This window comes from Oncorhynchus tshawytscha, unplaced genomic scaffold (assembly GCF_018296145.1).
Source record: "Oncorhynchus tshawytscha isolate Ot180627B unplaced genomic scaffold, Otsh_v2.0 Un_contig_6530_pilon_pilon, whole genome shotgun sequence".
Lineage (NCBI taxonomy): Eukaryota > Metazoa > Chordata > Actinopteri > Salmoniformes > Salmonidae > Oncorhynchus > Oncorhynchus tshawytscha.
The window spans coordinates 35593-55168 of NW_024608579.1; the positions used below are offsets into that span (position 1 = coordinate 35593).

A 19576-nucleotide genomic window follows, 5' to 3' on the forward strand; every position below is an offset into this window, starting at 1 on the left:
CCATCAACACCTCAGCCAGACTCCAAGAGAGAGACATCACCTCTGATCCTACCATCAACACCTCAGCCAGACTCCAAGAGAGAGACATCACCTCTGATCCTACCATCAACACCTCAGCCAGACTCCAAGAGAGAGACATCACCTCTGATCCTACCATCAACACCTCAGCCAGACTCCAAGAGAGAGACATCACCTCTGATCCTACCATCAACACCTCAGCCAGACTCCAAGAGAGAGACATCACCTCTGATCCTACCATCAACACCTCAGCCAGACTCCAAGAGAGAGACATCACCTCTGATCCTACCATCAACACCTCAGCCAGACTCCAAGAGAGAGACATCACCTCTGATCCTACCATCAACACCTGAGCCAGACTCCAAGATTGTGACATCACCTCTGATCCTACCATCAACACCTCAGCCAGACTCCAAGATTGTGACATCACCTCTGATCCTACCATCAACACCTCAGCCAGACTCCAAGAGAGAGACATCACCTCTGATCCTACCATCAACACCTCAGCCAGACTCCAAGAGAGAGACATCACCTCTGATCCTACCATCAACACCTCAGCCAGACTCCAAGAGAGAGACATCACCTCTGATCCTACCATCAACACCTCAGCCAGACTCCAAGAGAGAGACATCACCTCTGATCCTACCATCAACACCTGAGCCAGACTCCAAGATTGTGACATCACCTCTGATCCTACCATCAACACCTGAGCCAGACTCCAAGATTGTGACATCACCTCTGATCCTACCATCAACATCTCAGCCAGACTCCAAGAGAGTGACATCACCTCTGATCCTACCATCAACACCTCAGCCAGACTCCAAGAGAGAGACATCACCTCTGAATATAACACCTCAAGTCTACCTAGTACCACACCAACCCAATCAACACCATCACAGGGTGACTATATACCCTACGTACCTGTTCAACAGGAGTCCTTAAATCTAATACAACTTAAATATCCCAGAATGCTTTTGTATGTGAGTGTTACCTCAGTGAACGTCTCTACTCACTACCACTGTCACATGTCATGTTATTGTCACATCTAAATGAGGAAAGTAGTTGAGGAGCTACGTTTTCTTTTTCTCTCCTCTTGTTCCAGATGTCCTGCTTCAGCCTGATATCAACATATGTTGTCTCAGTGACTGTAGGCCCACTACTCATGTTGCCCTGTGAGGGAGGGTGGCTGGCACTGTTACATGCTGATGTTATTGTCATATCTATAGGAAACTAGTTGAAGAGGTTTATCTTGTTCTCTTTTATTGTTACAGATCACCTGGTCCAGCCTGATATCTTCCTGACTGACTCAATGGGAGGGGTCTCCAGGGGCCACCAGGGGCCTGATGTGTTCAGGGGCTACAGCTTCACCATCACCTGCTCCACTCAGCCACAGTACCCAGGAGGCTTATTCCTCCTCACGTTCACCGGCTCCAACAGAACCCAGACCCAGCCAGCTGTCAATCACTCTGCTGCCTTCCTCTTCCCTGCTGCAGATGACTCCCACCAAGGGAACTACAGCTGTGTTTATGACAATTATGTTTTCTCTCATAACTTCTCCTCTGAGAGTGAGCTCCTCTCCCTCACCATCACAGGTAACTGAACATGAACCAGACTTATAACTTTGTCATTGACAGATTTCCCACAGATCTATGTGATGATGTTCAGTCCCCTCATCAAAGGTATTTCTGTTTGCAGCCTCTCCTCTGCCAGCCTTCATCATCAGACACGTTGTAGTGCTGCTGATCCTACTGACAACCATCACCACCTCCTACCTGTACTACAAGGTAAAGACATTTACTCAGACGTTACAAGTCATTTAAACTGGAGGGAGAGGGTGAGGGGGAGAGGGAGGGAGAGAATGGAGATACTAGAGAGTAAATGTCTGACTGTTGGTGCTGTGTCTCCCTAGCCCACCAGGAGGCAGAAGAGAGTGAACAGGGTGAGCAGCATGGATCTTTATGTCAATGCCATGGAGATGGTCTCTCTGAGCTCCAGAGCTGAAGCTGGACCGGGAGAGGAGAGAGCAGCCCAGGGGACGGAGTAGAATGAAGCTGACCCTACATGCTGATCTTAGGTCAGTTTTGTGTTTTAAATCGATGGTCAGCAGTGGACTGGTGTTTAAAATGTGGTGACAAACCTGAAGTGGTTCTAATTTTAATAACAAGTTCAGAATTAGTTTCTCTTTCAAGAACCAACTCAGTGTACAGTTGATGTGAGCTTCAGGTCTTTATCTTATCATCCAGCCAACTGGACACAAGTGTAGGAAGCTTTGGAGTCAACATGTCAAAGGTCAAAAGGTGGGGGTCCAACTGAATATCAGGAAGGTGTTCCTAATGTTTTGTCAACTCAGTGTACAGTTGATGTGAGCTCAGATGATGTTGCTGTTATGTTATTTACTCTTTCCAGATAAACACCCCAGACAGACAGACCTACCTACCTACCTACCTGTCACCCCTCCACTCTCTCCCTGAGTCCAGGCCCCAGACAGACAGAACAGCAACACATTCAGAACTATAGCAGTCTTCATTCTGAAATGACTCTGGTCTTCTTCAGAAGTAGTGCAGTCGTCTACAGGGTTCAGAACTCACCTTTTTAAACACTTCTTATCACTCATATCATGAGGTTTCACATGTGTTTGGTTACATAGTGTCCAATGTTCTTCTGAGTGATAAAACAGCAAACATTAAGAGTGTTGACTTATCAGACCCACATATATAATAAATATACTATAATATACTATATTCATATGCTTTTAGTACTCACACATGAATCATATCCTGTTTGCAGGTCATGTGTTGTTTTGAGCCAGCAGTAAAAACACACTGACAGGACAGTTCCTCTTACGGCCACTAGGTGGTAATCTGGTGTCACAAACACAGAACTGTTGACTTGAAAGAAGCATTGTCCCAAATATCTCTCCTTTCTCCTGAAGTGTGCACTTGTTCACTTCCCTTCTCTGAAATGACTGGTTTACTAAATACAGTGGAAACGCCCACTTGATAACAAAAAGTAGAGTCCTCTGAGTGGAACGGTGTGACAAACCCTTCTCCCATTCTCCTCTTATCTCTCTCCTCTCCCTTTCTACCCCTCTCCTCCTTTCTCCTTTTCTCCCTCCCCTCTCCTCTCTCCTCTTCTCCTCTCCCCTTCTCCACCCCTCTCCCCTCTCCTCTCCCTCTCCCCCTCTCTCTCCTCCTCTCTCCTCTCCCTCTCCCTCTCCTCTCTCTCTCCTCTCCTCTCCTCTCTCCTCTCCCCTCTCTCCCTCTCCTCTCCTCTCCTCTCCTCTCTCCCCTCTCCCCTCTCCACCTCTCCTCTCCTCTCACTTCTCACCAGTGATGTCATCATAACCAGTAACCTGTTCCTCTCTTGGCCCAGCCCAGCCTGACCCTGACATATAGCATCAGGCCTGTTGAGTTGACTTGGGTAACAGACCTCTAGCTTCTACACCACATCCCCCCTTCTCCTGCTCTAACATGAGACCTCATCAGTACTCATTTTGGGTGCTGGTACTGTTTATATTTAGGTGCTGGAACATTAAGCCAATATTCTATAAGAGGTGAACTCAAGCAGTAGAAAGTTAGAGGTGATATTATAGGACACTATGTGAAATGTTGCTGCTCTGTCAGCAGTTTCCTGTGGAGTTTTTTTAACATGTCAGTTTGCTGTAGTGTGTTCAACCACTGATCCAAGATAAGTTGCTAAGAAGTTAATCTCACATCATTGACGTTAGGACATAATGATATAGAAGTCATATAGCCTAGCAGTATTTTCCACTCTTCAGTCCACTCTTTTTGACAGCAGACTGTGGAGCCCCAGTTAGAGGCAGATATGATACCTGCAGTGGTACTGATGACCCTGTTGTGGAGCACAGGTAGGATGCTGTTATGTTGATAGACACTTGTGACAGTTACTGAGATATGTTTTGATGTTGTAAGATATATTATAATTTGCAGGGTTAGTAAAATAACATACAACTGGAAGCAGACAGTAAAAATGTGTCTCAAAGCAGGACAATGATGTGATCACCTGTAAATGTACTTTACTGTAGTCTAACTGTCCATCTGGGGACAGGCACTAATGTCAGTTAAGTTGTGATGGTGTCATGCATCTGACTGTTGTATATTCAGTGTGTCATTGATTGATTGTATCTGTCTCTATGTAAATGAATGAGAGTATATATGATGTATTATATATTATATTGGTGTTATGTTAGAGTAGGAGAAGGGAGGGGTGTAGATGATAGAGGTCTATGAGCTGAGTCAAGATCAACAGGTTCAACACTATACGTCACGAAGAGAGAGTGAGAGAGAGAGAGAGAGAGAGAGAGAGAGAGAGAGGAGGGGGGAGAGAGAGATGGGAGAGAGAGAGAGAGAGAGGGAGGGGACAGAGATGGGAGAGAGAGAGGGAGGGGGAGAGAGGAGGACATGGGCCAACTGGGAGGGAGGGCCCTCTCAGCCAGCTGGACAGCCAGAGGGGGCTCCACTAGGGCCCTCTCAGCCAGGAGGGCCCTCTCAGGGGCTCCACAGGGCCCTCTCAGCCAGACTAGGGAGAGGCTCCACTAGGGCCCTCTCAGCCAGCCGGCTCCACTAGGGCCCTCTCAGCCAGGGCTCCACAGGGCCCCTCCAGGGAGTGCCCTCTCAGACTAGGGCCCTCTCAGGGCCTAGGGATAGGGCCCTCTCAGCCAGGGGGAGAGAGGCTCCACTGGGCCCTCTCAGGCTCCACTAGGGCCCCCTCAGCCAAGGGAGGCTCCACTAGGGGTCAACCAGCCTGGCTCCACTAGGGCCCTCTCACCAGGCTCCACAGGGCCCTCTCAGCCAGCCTGCTCCACTAGGGCCCTCTCAACCAGCCTGCTCCACTAGGGCCCTCCAGCCGGCTCCACTGGCCCTCTCAGCCAGCCTGGCTCCACTAGGCCCTCTCAGCCAGCCTGGTGCCCTCTTCACTGCTCCAGGAGTCTCAGCCAGTTTTGTCTGCAAAAGTGAGAAGTGAGAAAAATGTACAAATGTCAAGGGAAATGAACTAAAGTGATAAATCGTCCAGTCGATCTAGAGGGAGACTCATGGAACAGGGCTAGGTTTTATTTACTGTGGTGTTTGTTCTCCACTGGTTCCCCTGTTCTCATCACAACAGGTCACACATTCTGCTGACATGATTACACACTGTGGTATTTCACCTGACAGATACAGGAGCTTGTCAATATTACATGTTCTTTTTCAAATGATTTTGGGGTCCTTGTATGCGGAGAGAAAATGATGTCTCCTATATCGTACTACATTAAACAGGAGGTTCAGCTCAATGTCCACCTTATTTTGTGGGCAGTGGGCACATAGCCTGTATTCTCTCTGCCTTTGGCGAGAGAGACTCTTAAATAGACTCTTAAGTAGAGACTCTTAATCTCTGAAACTCTTAAGGATTGGCCCCTTTTTTTTCAATTTTCGCCTAAAATGACAAACTCAAATCTAACTGCCTGCAACTCTAAGCCCTGAAGCAAGGACATTTATTTATTTCACCTTTATTTAACCTTTCATGAGTTGAGAAGATAAATTTTGAGACTGAGTTTAGAATTGACGGGGGACTGAGAACTCAGGGGATTCTGGGGACTAGCCAGATGGGGAAACTCCAAAGCAGTTCAGACAGAGTACATGTGACACAGAGTTACACATGGAGCTAAAAGAAACATGTCATGTCAATAGTACAGGAGAAGGGGTTGTCTAGTGTGAGTACAGTGAGAAAGGGAAGATGATAGAGGGAGGTAAAGGATGCAGGGAAAAGGCCATGCAGGGCATACCAGGGAGTCGGTAAATGAATATAGCTCAGAAGGGTTTCAATACATCCAAAAATTCAATGAGAGGTTGTAGCACAGTAAGGGACAATATCAGTTAAGTAGTTTTACAACTAGCTCAAGTAAATGTCACCAAGTAACTTCACACAGTGTGACCGGGGCTCAGCTCAGGAACCAGCAAGTAGACCAACAGATTGTCAAAGAAAGGCTGGATGAGATGGTCAGAATTTTCATTGGATGCTGATGTTAGATAGATTTAGAAATCAGAAATCAACACTCAGGCCTGCCAGGATGGTCAAAATAAATAAAGAGCAGTAGGGGACCAACATCTCTCCAGGTAGTTGATGGGCAAAACCCATAGCCTTGGGCTATGTACAGGTGCAGCTAAATCACTGTGAACTGCTCTGACAGTCAACATTTCAGCTTAAATGGTCCTCTGGGAAGTGAAGGAGATAAGAGCCCCATTCCAGTTTGAGAGCCTCCAGTTCATTCCAGTCATTGGCATTTCCTTCTGCTGTCATTGTGCTCCACAGCCTCAGTGGGTGCAACATGGTGACCAGAGAGAACACACCTGCTGGAGCTTCATCAGTCCTCAGCTGTTGCAGAGGCCCTGACCAGCTGAGCTGGAGCTCACAGTCCAGGGGGAGACTTTACACTAGATGGGACTTGCCTCCATGACATGGAGCCAGTGGGTTTCATGATGGTTGAGCATCCAGTCCAGCCAACTTGATGGTCAGCATACAGAGCCTCATTCAGTGGTGAATGAGTCCAGATCAGATTTCATATAAGGCTTTGACCTCATGACATGGTCAACGGCTCTGTGAGCAGACTGAGAGGATCCATGAGATGGTTGAGTCCATTGTTGCCTCAGACATTTTGTACAATGACATTGCCAAGGAGGATCGGTAGGAGAGTCAGTTTTACAAGGGTCAATGATGTGAGCAGCAGCTGAGTGAAGGAACTTTGTTCCGAGTCCACCAAGGCCCATCAGACAGAGATTCACTGACAACTTTGTCAGATTCAGACAGGAGATGTTTGATGCTGAGTCTGGAAGGAGAGTTTACAGTCAACCAGACACCAGGTTCAGGGCTCACTATTTGAGCTGTCCACATATTCTGTTAGACATGTCCAGAGTCAGTGCTTGGGGACAGAGGGCAGGAGAGACTAGTTTAAGACTTAGTTCTTACCCTGACCACTCTTTGAGGAGGAGACAGGGGGGAGAGAGAGAGAGAGATATTTTTGACACTGACAGAGCTGGGAGACTTCTTCACTGATGATCCAGACTCATTTTCTCCTCTCAGAAGGAGACAGACAGGAGGGATGTTCTAGTCAGACTATGTCCCAGGAGAGAGTTCCCAGATGGAGACTTACTCACTGACAGACTGGGGAGACAGAGGAGTCCAGGCCCCACCAGAGAGAGAGAGATATAGTCACCCCTCCACTCACTGACAGACTGAGAGAGGAGACAGGGGAGGAGACAGACAGACTACTTCATCACTGACAGACTCTCACTGACAGACTGAGGGGAGGAGGAGACTAGAGAGAGATAGTCACTAAGGCCCTCACTATCTCACTGAGTGATGACAGAGGTTGGAGACAGAGAGAGGAGGGAGAGAGAGAGAGAGAGAGAGATAGTTCTTACTCACTGACAGACTGAGGAGGAGACAGGGGAGAGGGAGAGAGAGACAAACATTTAAATCAAATGAATATCTTTTCATCACTGACTTCTCACCAGTGATGTCATCATAACCAGTAACCTGTTCCTCTCTTGGCCCAGCCCAGCCTGACCCTGACATACAGCATCAGGCCTGTTGAGTTGACTTGGGTAACAGACCTCTAGCTTCTACACCACATCCCCCCTTCTCCTGCTCTAACATGAGACCTCATCAGTACTCATTTTGGGTGCTGGTACTGTTTATATTTAGGTGCTGGAACATTAAGCCAATATTCTATAAGAGGTGAACTCAAGCAGTAGAAAGTTAGAGGTGATATTATAGGACACTATGTGTAACGTTGCTGCTCTGTCAGCAGTTTCCTGTGGAGTTTTTTTAACATGTCAGTTTGCTGTAGTGTGTTCAACCACTGATCCAAGATAAGTTGCTAAGAAGTTAATCTCACATCATTGAAGTTAGGACATAATGAGAGAGAAGTCATATAGCCTAGCAGTATTTTCCACTCTTCAGTCCACTCTTTATGACAGCAGACTGTGGAGCCCCAGTTAGAGACAGATATGATACCTGCAGTGGTACTGATGACCCTGTTGTGGAGCACAGGTAGGATGCTCTTATACTGATATACACTTGTGACAGTTACTGAGATATGATTTAATATTGTAAGATATATTATAATTTGCAGGGTTAGTAAAATAACATACAACTGGAAGCAGACAGTAAAAATGTGTCTCAAAGCAGGACAATGATGTGATCACCTGTAAATGTACTTTACTGTAGTCTAACTGTCCATCTGGGGACAGGCACTAATGTCAGTTATGTTGTGATGGTGTCATGCATCTGACTGTTGTATATTCAGTGTGTCATTGATTGATTGTATCCGTCTCTATGTAAAGGACTGAGAGTATATATTATGTATTATATATATATTATATTATGTTATGTTAGAGGAGAAGAGGGGTGTAGGGTGAGATGAGGTCTATGAGCTGAGTCAAGATCAACAGGTTCAACACTATATGTCAAGAAGAGAGAGAAATGAGAGAGAGAGAGAAGAGAGATGAGAGAGAGAGAGAGATGGGGTGAGCAGAGAGAGAGAGAGTGGAGAGAGAGAGAGGGGAGAGGGGGTGGAGAGAGAGAGAGGGAGGGGAAGAGGGGAGCTGGCTCCAGAGAGAGAGGGAGGGGGAGAGAGGGGGGAGAGAGAGAGAGAGAGAGGGGGAGGAGAGAGAGAGAGAGAAGGGAAGGAGAAAGAGTAAAGGAAGGGCTCCACTAGGGCCCTCCTCTCAGCCAGCTGGCACTAGGGCCCTCTCAGCCAGCGGCTCCACTAGGGCCCTCTCAGCCAGCCTGGCTCCACTAGGGCCCTCTCAGCCAGCCTGGCTCCACTAGGGCCCTCTCAGCCAGCTGGCTCCACTAGGGCCCTCTCAGCCAGCCTGGCTCCACTAGGGCCCTCTCAGCCAGCCGGCTCCACTAGGGCCCTCTCAGCCAGCTGGCTCCACTAGGGCCCTCTCAGCCAGCCGGCTCCACTAGGGCCCTCTCAGCCAGCCGGCTCCACTAGGGCCCTCTCAGCCAGCCGGCTCCACTAGGGCCCTCTCAGCCAGCTGGCTCCACTAGGGCCCTCTCAGCCAGCCGGCTCCACTAGGGCCCTCTCAGCCAGCCGGCTCCACTAGGGCCCTCTCAGCCAGCCGGCTCCACTAGGGCCCTCTCAGCCAGCCGGCTCCACTAGGGCCCTCTCAGCCAGCTGGCTCCTATAGGGCCCTCTCAACCAGCTGGCTCCACTAGGGCCCTCTCAACCAGCTGGCTCCACTAGGGCCCTCTCAACCAGCTGGCTCCACTTGGGCCCTCTCAGCCAGCCGGCTCCACTAGGGCCCTCTCAGCCAGCTGGCTCCACCAGCCCCCTCTCCACTAGGGCCCTCTCAGCCAGCTGGCTCCACTAGGGCCCTCTCAGCCAGCCGGCTCCACTAGGGCCCTCTCAGCCAGCCGGCTCCACTAGGGCCCTCTCAGCTCAGCCGGCTCCACTAGGGCCCTCTCAGCCAGCTGGCTCCACTAGGGCCCTCTCAGCCAGCTGGCTCCACTAGGGCCCTCTCAGCCAGCTGGCTCCACTAGGGCCCTCTCAGCCAGCCGGCTCCACTAGGGCCCTCTCAGCCAGCCTGGCTCCACTAGGGCCCTCTCAGCCAGCTGGCTCCACTAGGGCCCTCTCAGCCAGCTGGCTCCACTAGGGCCCTCTCAGCCAGCTGGCTCCACTAGGGCCCTCTCAGCCAGCTGGCTCCACTAGGGCCCTCTCAGCTAGATGGTTCCACTTAGGCCCTCTCAGACGGCTGGCTCCTCTAGGGCCCTCTCAGCCAGCCTGCTCCACTAGGGCACTCTCAGCCAGCCTGCTCCTCTAGGGCCCTCTCAGCCAGCCTGCTCCACTAGGGCCCTCTCAGCCAGCTGGCTCCACTAGGGCCCTCTCAGCCAGCCTGGCTCCTCTAGGGCCCTCTCAGCCAGCCTGGCTCCACTAGGGCCCTCTCAGCCACCTGGCTCCACTAGGGCCCTCTCAGCCAGCTGGCTCCTCTAGGGCCCTCTCAGCCAGCCGGCTCCACTAGGGCCCTCTCAGCCATCTGGTTACACTAGGGCCCTCTCAAGCCAGCCTGGCTCCACTAGGGCCCTCTCAGCTCCCAGCCTCAGCTCCACTAGGGCCCTCTCAGCCAGCTCCACTAGGGCCCTCTCAGCCTGGCTCCACTAGGGCCCTCTCAGCCAGCTGGCTCCTCTAGGGCCCTCTCAGCCAGCCTGGCTCCACTAGGGCCCTCTCAGCCTTCTCCTGGCTCCACTAGGGCCCTCTCAGCCAGCTGGCTCCACTAGGGCCCTCTCAGCCAGCTGGCTCCACTAGGGCCCTCTCAGCCAGCTGGCTCCACTAGGGGCCCTCTCAGCCCTCAGCCAGCTGCACTACTAGGGCCCTCTCAGCCAGCTGGCTCCACTAGGGCCCTCTCAGCCAGCCGGCTCCACTAGGGCCCTCTCAGCCAGCTCCACTAGGGCCCTCTCAGCCAGCTGGCTCAGGGCCCTCTGGCTCCACTAGGGCCCTCTCAGTCAGCTGGCTCCACTAGGGCCCTCTCAGTCAGCCAGCCTAGGGCTCCACAGGGCCCTCTCAGCCATCAGGCTCCACTAGGGCCCCCTCTCAGCCCTGCTCTCACTAGGGCCCTCTCATCTTCGGCTCACACTAGGGCCCTCTCAGTCAGCTGGCTCCACTAGGGCCCTCTCAGCCAGCTGGCTCCACTAGGGCCCTCTCAACCAGCCTGGCTCCACTAGGGCCCTCTCAGCCATCTGGCTCCACTAGGGCCCTCTCAACCAGCTGGCTCCACTAGGGCCCTCTCAACCAGCCTGGCTCCACTAGGGCCCTCTCAACCAGCCTGGCTCCACTAGGGCCCTCTCAGCCAGCTGGCTCCACTAGGGCCCTCTCAGCCAGCCGGCTCCACTAGGGCCCTCTCAGCCAGCCGGCTCCACTAGGGCCCTCTCAGCCAGCCTGGCTCCACTAGGGCCCTCTCAGCCAGCTGGCTCCACTAGGGCCCTCTCAGCCAGCTGGCTCCACTAGGGCCCTCTCAGCCAGCTGGTGTGTAGGAGAGTGTGAGCTGTGTGTACAAAAGTAGAAGTACAAATGTCAAGGGAAATGAACTAAAGTGATAAATCTAGTCCTAGGTTTTATTTACTGTGGTGTTTGTTCTCCACTGGTTACCCTGTTCTCATCACAACAGGTCACACATTCTGCTGACATGATTGCACACTGTGGTATTTTACCTAACAGATAACAATATTATATTTGTTTTCAAATTATTTTGGGGTCTTTGTAATCTGAGGGAAATATGTGTCTCTTATATCGTTGTACATTTGTCAGGAGGTTAGGAAGTACAGCTCAGTATCCAACTCATTTTGTGGGCAGTGGGCACATAGCCTGTCTTCTCTCTGCCTACCTCTCTCAATAGCAAGGCTAAACTCACTCAGTCTGTAAATTGTCAATTATTTTCTCCGTTTTTTATCAGTCACGGTGGTCAGATAGTTCTAGATACTGTGATGTTTATTTATTTTAGTCAGTAAATATTTAATAATTGTGTAGTTCTAGATACTGTGTGGGTTTATTATATTTCTAGTCAGTAAATATTTAATAATTGTGTAGTTCTAGATACTGTGTGGTTTATTATATTTCTAGTCAGTAAATATTTAATAATTGTGTAGTTCTAGATACTGTGTGGTTTATTATATTTCTAGTCAGTAAATATTTAATAATTGTGTAGTTCTAGATACTGTGTGGTTTATTATATTTCTAGTCAGTAAATATTTAATAATTGTGTAGTTCTAGATACTGTGTGGTTTATTATATTTCTAGTCAGTAAATATTTAATAATTGTGTAGTTCTAGATACTGTGAAGGGTTATTATATTTCTAGTCAGTAAATATGTAATAATTGTGTAGTTCTAGATACTGTGTAGTTCTAGATACTGTGTTATTATATTTCTAGTCAGTAAATATTTAATAATTGTGTAGTTCTAGATACTGTGAAGGGTTATTATATTTCTAGTCAGTAAATATGTAATAATTGTGTAGTTCTAGATACTGTGTGGTTTATTATATTGTCACCAAAATCTGTCATCAAATCACATTTATTTATGTATTTACTTCTTACATCAGCTGATGTCACAAAGTGCTGTACTGAAACCTAAAACCCAAGATGTTCAAACGTTCAGAAATGACCAGCAGTGTCAAATAATAATAATCACAGTGGTTGTCCAGGGTGCAACAGGTCAGCACCTCAGGAGTAAATGACAGTTGTCTTTTCATAGCCGGTCATTCAGAGTATCTCTACCGCTCCTGCTGTCTCTAGAGAGTTGAAAACAGCAGGTCTGGGACAGGAAGTACCTCCGGTGAACAGGTCAGGGTTCCATAGCCGCAGGCAGAACAGTATATATAGTGTATGTACACATGGGTGTTGTTGCACCATACCAACGAGAAGCCTGTCTTCCCCATCACATCATGAAAGGTCATGTTGATGTTCATTTAACCTCTGTTATCTCTGTGGGTCTGACTCTCTAAACACCTTGAATGTTTGCTGTTTTCTCTGTCTCAGTGTCATCTGTCTCACTATGTAACCAAACACTCTTCTCCTCTGTCTGTCTTCCCATCACATCATGAAAGGTCATGTTGATGTTCATTTAACCTCTGTCTCTCTCTTCCTCTGACTCCTCCCTTTCTCCTTTGTTTCTCTCTGTCTCTGTGTCTCTCTCTCTCTCTTTCTCCTCTGTCTCTCTCTTTCTCCTCAGATCTCCAGGCTCAAAGCGTCAGTCCACCAGGTAGGTAGAGTATAAATCTACAGTGATTATAGCAGTTCAATATTAGTCAACTTTATTATCCCACATGGAGAAATTCATGTGTCCATACAAACCATTCTAAACCCCAATAACAAGTAGTGTTTTATGGAACTACTAATACTTGTCAACCACAAAGCATCACTGCTGTTAGAATAACAGAATCACTGTCATCATCTGTCCTCACCACTGTGTTTTCCTCTCTGCTGTTTACAGCTGAAGACTCAGTCAGACTGGTGGATGGGACCACTTCCTGTTCTGGGACAGTGGAAGTCTTCTACAGAGGAGAGTGGACAGGTGTATGTTTTAGGTGGTGGGGAATGAGGAGAGATGTTAAGGTTGTGTGTAGAGAGATGGACTGTGGGAATCCTGTATCTGAATCTAGAGGACCTCTGATTGAAGATGGAAGAAGAGGAGTCAGACTATTTAGTATTTGTAGTGGAGATGAGTCTTCTATTAGACAGTGTGACATCATAGGAGGACCTGGTGTCTGTGATGGTGGATATTATCATCATGTGACCTGTTCAGGTAAGAGACTGGTCATATTGAGAGATTTATTTATACATTATATAATATTACCATGTATCATGTTTTATGTGTTTTTATTTCATTTAAATAGAGGGAGAGATGTCAGATGTATTTAAACATTATATTTGTGTTTGTCATATTGGTTTATGGGAGATGTTCATGGGCAGATCATTGTAGTTCAGATGGTACTGAAGTGAAGCTGCCTGATGGATGTCCAGCTGTTTATTTTCTATAAAGTGAAGTGAACTTATTCCTGTCTCTCCTGCCTGCATTATTCCCAACCCGATCCTGAGTGACTAAGAACCCATTTCTACCTCTTACAGTATCAAACATAGCAAACTACAATCTTTTATCCAACATATTTGTGTTTAGTCCTTGACAGTGTCATCAACAAAACTGATTGAATGTTCAACCAACTCTTTTTCTCCAGAGTCTGTGCGGCTTGTGGATGGAGCTGGTCTCTGCTCTGGGAGAGTGGAGGTGAAGTCCAATCAGTCCTGGGCCTCAGTGTGTGAAGCTGACTTTGACCGGCAGGATGCAGAGGTAGTCTGTAGGGATGTTGGCTGTGGGGCTCCTGCAGCTCTACAGGGGGGGGCTCTATGGAGAAGGTGAGGGTCAGACCTGGGATAAAGAGTTCCAGTGTAAAGGCAAAGAGTCCCTTCTCCTGGACTGTGACACCTCAGACAGAAAACACAACACCTGCCTACCTGGTAATGCTGTTGGACTCACCTGCTCAGGTAAGAAACAGTTTGTCACTCAATCAACATTGTTTCTCACCTGGAGTGAAGAATATGAGAGACAATATAGGTGTGTTTTAGTGAGAAAATAGTAATATTACTGTCTCTCTCTTTTCTTTTCTCAGAGCCTGATGATGTGAGGCTGGTGGGAGGAGGCAGTCGCTGTGCTGGTGGAGTGGAGTGGTACGACCAGGGAGAGTGGAGGACTGTGGGAGCTGAGGACAGGGACCAGAGGGATGTAGCTGCAGTAGTGTGTAGACAGCTGGGTTGTGGCTCCACTGTTTCAGTACCACCTGGAAACACCACTAGAGGGTTTAGAGTTTCCTGTTCTGGGTCTGAGTCTTCACTGAGGGAGTGTTAGAAGAAGTTATGATCTCCTTCCTGGACTCACAGTGATCTGCTCAGGTAATAACAAGATACACTATATGGCCAAAAGTATGTGGACATTTGTGGATTCGGCTATTTCAGCCACACCTGACAGGTGTATAAAATTGAGCACACAGCCATGCAATCTCCATAGACAAACATCGGCAGTAAAATGTCCTTACTGAAGATGTCAGTGAATTTCAACGTGGAACATCTAGGAGCAACAACGGCTCAGCCGTGAAGTGGTAGACAACACAAGCTCACAGAACGGACCGAGTGTTGAACCACGTAGAGCGTAAAAATAATCCTCTGTTGTAAAACTCACTGCTGAGTTCCACATACTTTTGTCCATGTATTATATCTCCTTCCTGGACTCACAGTGATCTGCTCAGGAAATATCAACATATTATAATTATATTCAACTGATTTCCTTCATTCATACAACTTCCTCTGCACCTCTCATGATGACTGTTTAGCTTGTCAGTCTGCTTTACTAAATAGATCACTCAGTCAAGTAGGAATCAAATACAACTTAAATATCCCAGAATGCTTTTGTATTTGAGTGTTATCTCAGTGAACGTCTCTACTCACTACCACTGTCACATGTCATGTTATTGTCACATCTAAATGAGGAAAGTAGTTGAGGAGCTACGTTTTCTTTTTCTCTCCTCTTGTTCCAGATGTCCTGCTTCAGCCTGATATCAACATATGTTGTCTCAGTGACTGTAGGCCCACTACTCATGTTGCCCTGTGAGGGAGGGTGGCTGGCACTGTTACATGCTGATGTTATTGTCATATCTATAGGAAACTAGTTGAAGAGGTTTTTCTTGTTCTCTTTTATTGTTACAGATCTCCTGGTCCAGCCTGATATCTTCCTGACTGACCCAATGGGAGGGGTCTTCAGGGGCCACCAGGGGCCTGAGATGTTCAGGGGCTACAACTTCACCATCACCTGCTCCACTCAGCCACAGTACCCAGGAGGCTCCTTCCTCCTCACGTTCACCGGCTCCAACAGAACCCAGACCCAGCCAGCTGTCAATCACTCTGCTGCCTTCCTCTTCCCTGCTGCAGATGACTCCCACCAAGGGACCTACATCTGTGTTTATGAGAATTATGTTTTCTCTCATAATTTCTCCTCTGAGAGTGAGCTCCTCCCCCTCACCATCACAGGTAACTGAACATGAACCAGACTTATAACTTTGTCATTGACAGATTTCCCACAGATCTATGTGATGATGATCAGTCCCCTCATCAAAGGTGTTTCTGTTTGCAGCCTCTCCTCTGCCAGCCTTCATCATCAGACACGTTGTAGTGCTGCTGATCCTACTGACATCCATCACCACCTCCTACCTGTACTACAAGGTAAAGACATTTACTCAGACGTTACAAGTCATTTAAACTAGAGGGTGAGAGGGAGAGAATGGAGATACTAGAGAGTTAATGTCTGACTGTTGGTGCTGTGTCTCCCTAGCCCACCAGGAGGCAGAAGAGAGTGAACAGGGTGAGCAGCATGGATCTTTATGTCAATGCCATGGAGATGGTCTCTCTGAGCTCCAGAGCTGAAGCTGGACCGGGAGAGGAGAGAGCAGCCCAGGGGACGGAGTAGGAGTAGAATGAAGCTGACCCTACATGCTGATCTTAGGTCAGTTTTGTGTTTTAAATCGATGGTCAGCAGTGGACTGGTGTTTAAAATGTGGTGACAAACCTGAAGTGGTTCTAATTTTAATAACACCTTCAGAATTAGTTTATCTTTCTAGAACCTTGGACGAAATTTAAAAGGAGTGACTGCAACCACCATTATTAATTTAGTTTGTTTTATACCACCAGAGAAACATGGTGTTTGGGTAACATGGGGTTTTGGGCAACATGGTGTTTGGGTAACATGGCCTCCTATAGCTCCTCCCACCAGCCTCCACCACATTCTATACATTCATTCCCTTCCAGCCAATACAATGAGCCAGTCCTCCTATAGCTCCTCCCACCAGCCTCCACCACATTCTATACATTCTTCCCTTCCAGCCAATACAATGAGCCAGTCCTCCTATAGCTCCTCCCACCAGCCTCCACCACATTCTATACATTCATTCCCTTCCAGCCAATACAATGAGCCAGTCCTCCTATAGCTCCTCCCACCAGCCTCCACCACATTCTATACATTCATTCCCTTCCAGCCAATATTGAGCCAGTTCCTATAGCTCCTCCCACCAGCCTCCACCACATTCTATACATTCTTCCCTTCCAGCCAATACAATGAGCCAGTCCTCCTATAGCTCCTCCCACCAGCCTCCACCACATTCTATACATTCATTCCCTTCCAGCCAATACAATGAGCCAGTCCTCCTATAGCTCCTCCCACCAGCCTCCACCACATTCTATACATTCATTGTATTTTTGCTTTAGTTATTATATAATTTAGTATAGCCTACTGTTAGATTCTTTATGTTGAAGTGTCTCCATTATTAGTCCATGTATTATTATATTATTTAGTATAGCCTACTGTTAGATTCTTTATGTTGAAGTGTCTCCATTATTAGTCCATGTATTATTATATAATTTAGTATAGCCTACTGTTAGATTCTTTATGTTGAAGTGTCTCCACTATTAGTCCATGTATTATTATATAATTTAGTATAGCCTACTGTTAGATTCTTTATGTTGAAGTGTCTCCATTATTAGTCCATGTATTATTATATAATTTAGTATAGCCTACTGTTAGATTCTTTATGTTGAAGTGTCTCCACTATTAGTCCATGTATTATTATATTATTTAGTATAGCCTACTGTTAGATTCTTTATGTTGAAGTGTCTCCACTATTAGTCCTTGTATTATTATATAATTTAGTATAGCCTACTGTTAGATTCTTTATGTTGAAGTGTCTCCATTATTAGTCCTTGTATTATTATATTATTTAGTATAGCCTACTGTTAGATTCTTTATGTTGAAGTGTCTCCATTATTAGTCCTTGTATTATTATATAATTTAGTATAGCCTACTGTTAGATTCTTTATGTTGAAGTGTCTCCATTATTAGTCCTTGTATTATTATATTATTTAGTATAGCCTACTGTTAGATTCTTTATGTTGAAGTGTCTCCATTATTAGTCCATTTATTATTATATTATTTAGTATAGCCTACTGTTAGATTCTTTATGTTGAAGTGTCTCCATTATTAGTCCTTGTATTATTATATAATTTAGTATAGCCTACTGTTAGATTCTTTATGTTGAAGTGTCTCCATTATTAGTCCATGTATTATTATATTATTTAGTATAGCCTACTGTTAGATTCTTTATGTTGAAGTGTCTCCATTATTAGTCCATGTATTATTATATAATTTAGTATAGCCTACTGTTAGATTCTTTATGTTGAAGTGTCTCCATTATTAGTCCATGTATTATTATATTATTTAGTATAGCCTACTGTTAGATTCTTTATGTTGAAGTGTCTCCACTATTAGTCCATGTATTATTATATAATTTAGTATAGCCTACTGTTAGATTCTTTATGTTGAAGTGTCTCCACTATTAGTCCATTTATTATAATCATCTGTTCATTCTTTGTAGTTTCAAACACTTTAATAAAAGGGGACATATTTTTCACAAGTCAATTTGGTTTATTGTTGTAGTTTGTTTTCTTTTAGATGTATAAATCTCTCATGATGTTGATATTGATTTACGATGCAAATTATTGTTATGATGTTGTGCCTTCAGAAAATATTCACACTCCTTTACTTTCAAAATGGGATAAAACAAAAAAAATTATATTTTTTTTGTCAATGATCTACACAAAATACTCAACCCCCTGAGTCAATACGTGTTTGGATCACATTTGTCAGTGATTACGGCTGTGAGGCCTTCTGGGTAAATCTAGAAGAGCTTTCCACACCTGAATTGTGCAACATTTTCCCATTATTAACAAAATTGAACCAAAATTCTTCAAACTGTCTAATTAGTTACTGATCATTACTAGACAACCATTTTCAGGTCTTGCCATAGATCTTCGAGCAGATTTAAGTCAACCCACTAGATGACAGCAACATAACAACCCAACCCACTAGACGACAGCAACGTAACAACCCAACCCACTAGACAACAGCAACATAACAACCCAACCCACTAGACGACAGCAACCCAACCCACTAGACAACAGCAACATAACAACCCAACCCACTAGACGACAGCAACCCAACCCACTAGACAACAGCAACATAACAACCCAACCCACTAGACAACAGCAACATAACAACCCAACCCACTAGACGACAGCAATCCAACCCACTAGACAACAGCAACATAACAACCCAACCCACTAGACGACAGCAACCCAACCCACTAGACAACAGCAACATAACAACCCAACCCACTAGACGACAGCAACATAACAACCCAACCCACTAGACGACAGCAATATAACAACCCAACCCACTAGACGACAGCAACATAACAACCCAACCCACTAGACGACAGCAACCCAACCCACTAGACGACAGCAACCCAACCCACTAGACGACAGCAACCCAACCCACTAGACGATTTAGCAACCCAACCCACTAGACGACAGCAACCCAACCCACTAGACGACAGCAACCCAACCCACTAGACGACAGCAACCCAACCCACTAGACGACAGCAACCCAACCCACTAGACGACAGCTACCCAACCCACTAGACAACATAACAACCCAACCCACTAGACGACAGCAAAACAATGTATGTATTTTGACAGATTGCCACTCACAAAACCAAGCCACAAAGACCAAAACTTCACATGTACAGTGATACACCTGTTGCTGAGTGACTGATCTAGTGAGGTGGCCAGCTCCACGGCTTTGGTTTCTGTAGACGAGTCCAGAAACACCATCATTTTGGCAGCTGCAGGAGAAGAGAGGAAGAAGAAAGGGGGAAGAGAGAGAGGAAGAAGAGAGAGGGGAAAGAAGAGAGAGAGGAAAGAAGAGAGAGAGGAAAGAAGAGAGAGAGGAAAGAAGAGAGAGAGGAAAGAAGAGAGAGAGGAAAGAAGAGTGTCTCCAGAGAGGAAGAAGAGAGGGGAAGAAGAGAGGGGAAGAAGAGAGAGAGGAAAGAAGAGAGAGGGAAGAAGAGAGAGGAAAGAAGATAGAGGGGAGAAGAGAGGGGAAGAAGAGAGAGAGGGAAGAAGAGA

The 19576-nt window shown here is 46.6% G+C and overlaps 1 pseudogene; it reads left to right on the forward strand.

Moving 5' to 3' along the window:
• The first annotated feature begins 426 nt into the window (after nucleotides 1–426).
• LOC112239939 lies at nucleotides 427–16188 on the forward strand (annotated as a pseudogene).
• The last annotated feature ends 3388 nt before the right edge of the window (nucleotides 16189–19576 follow it).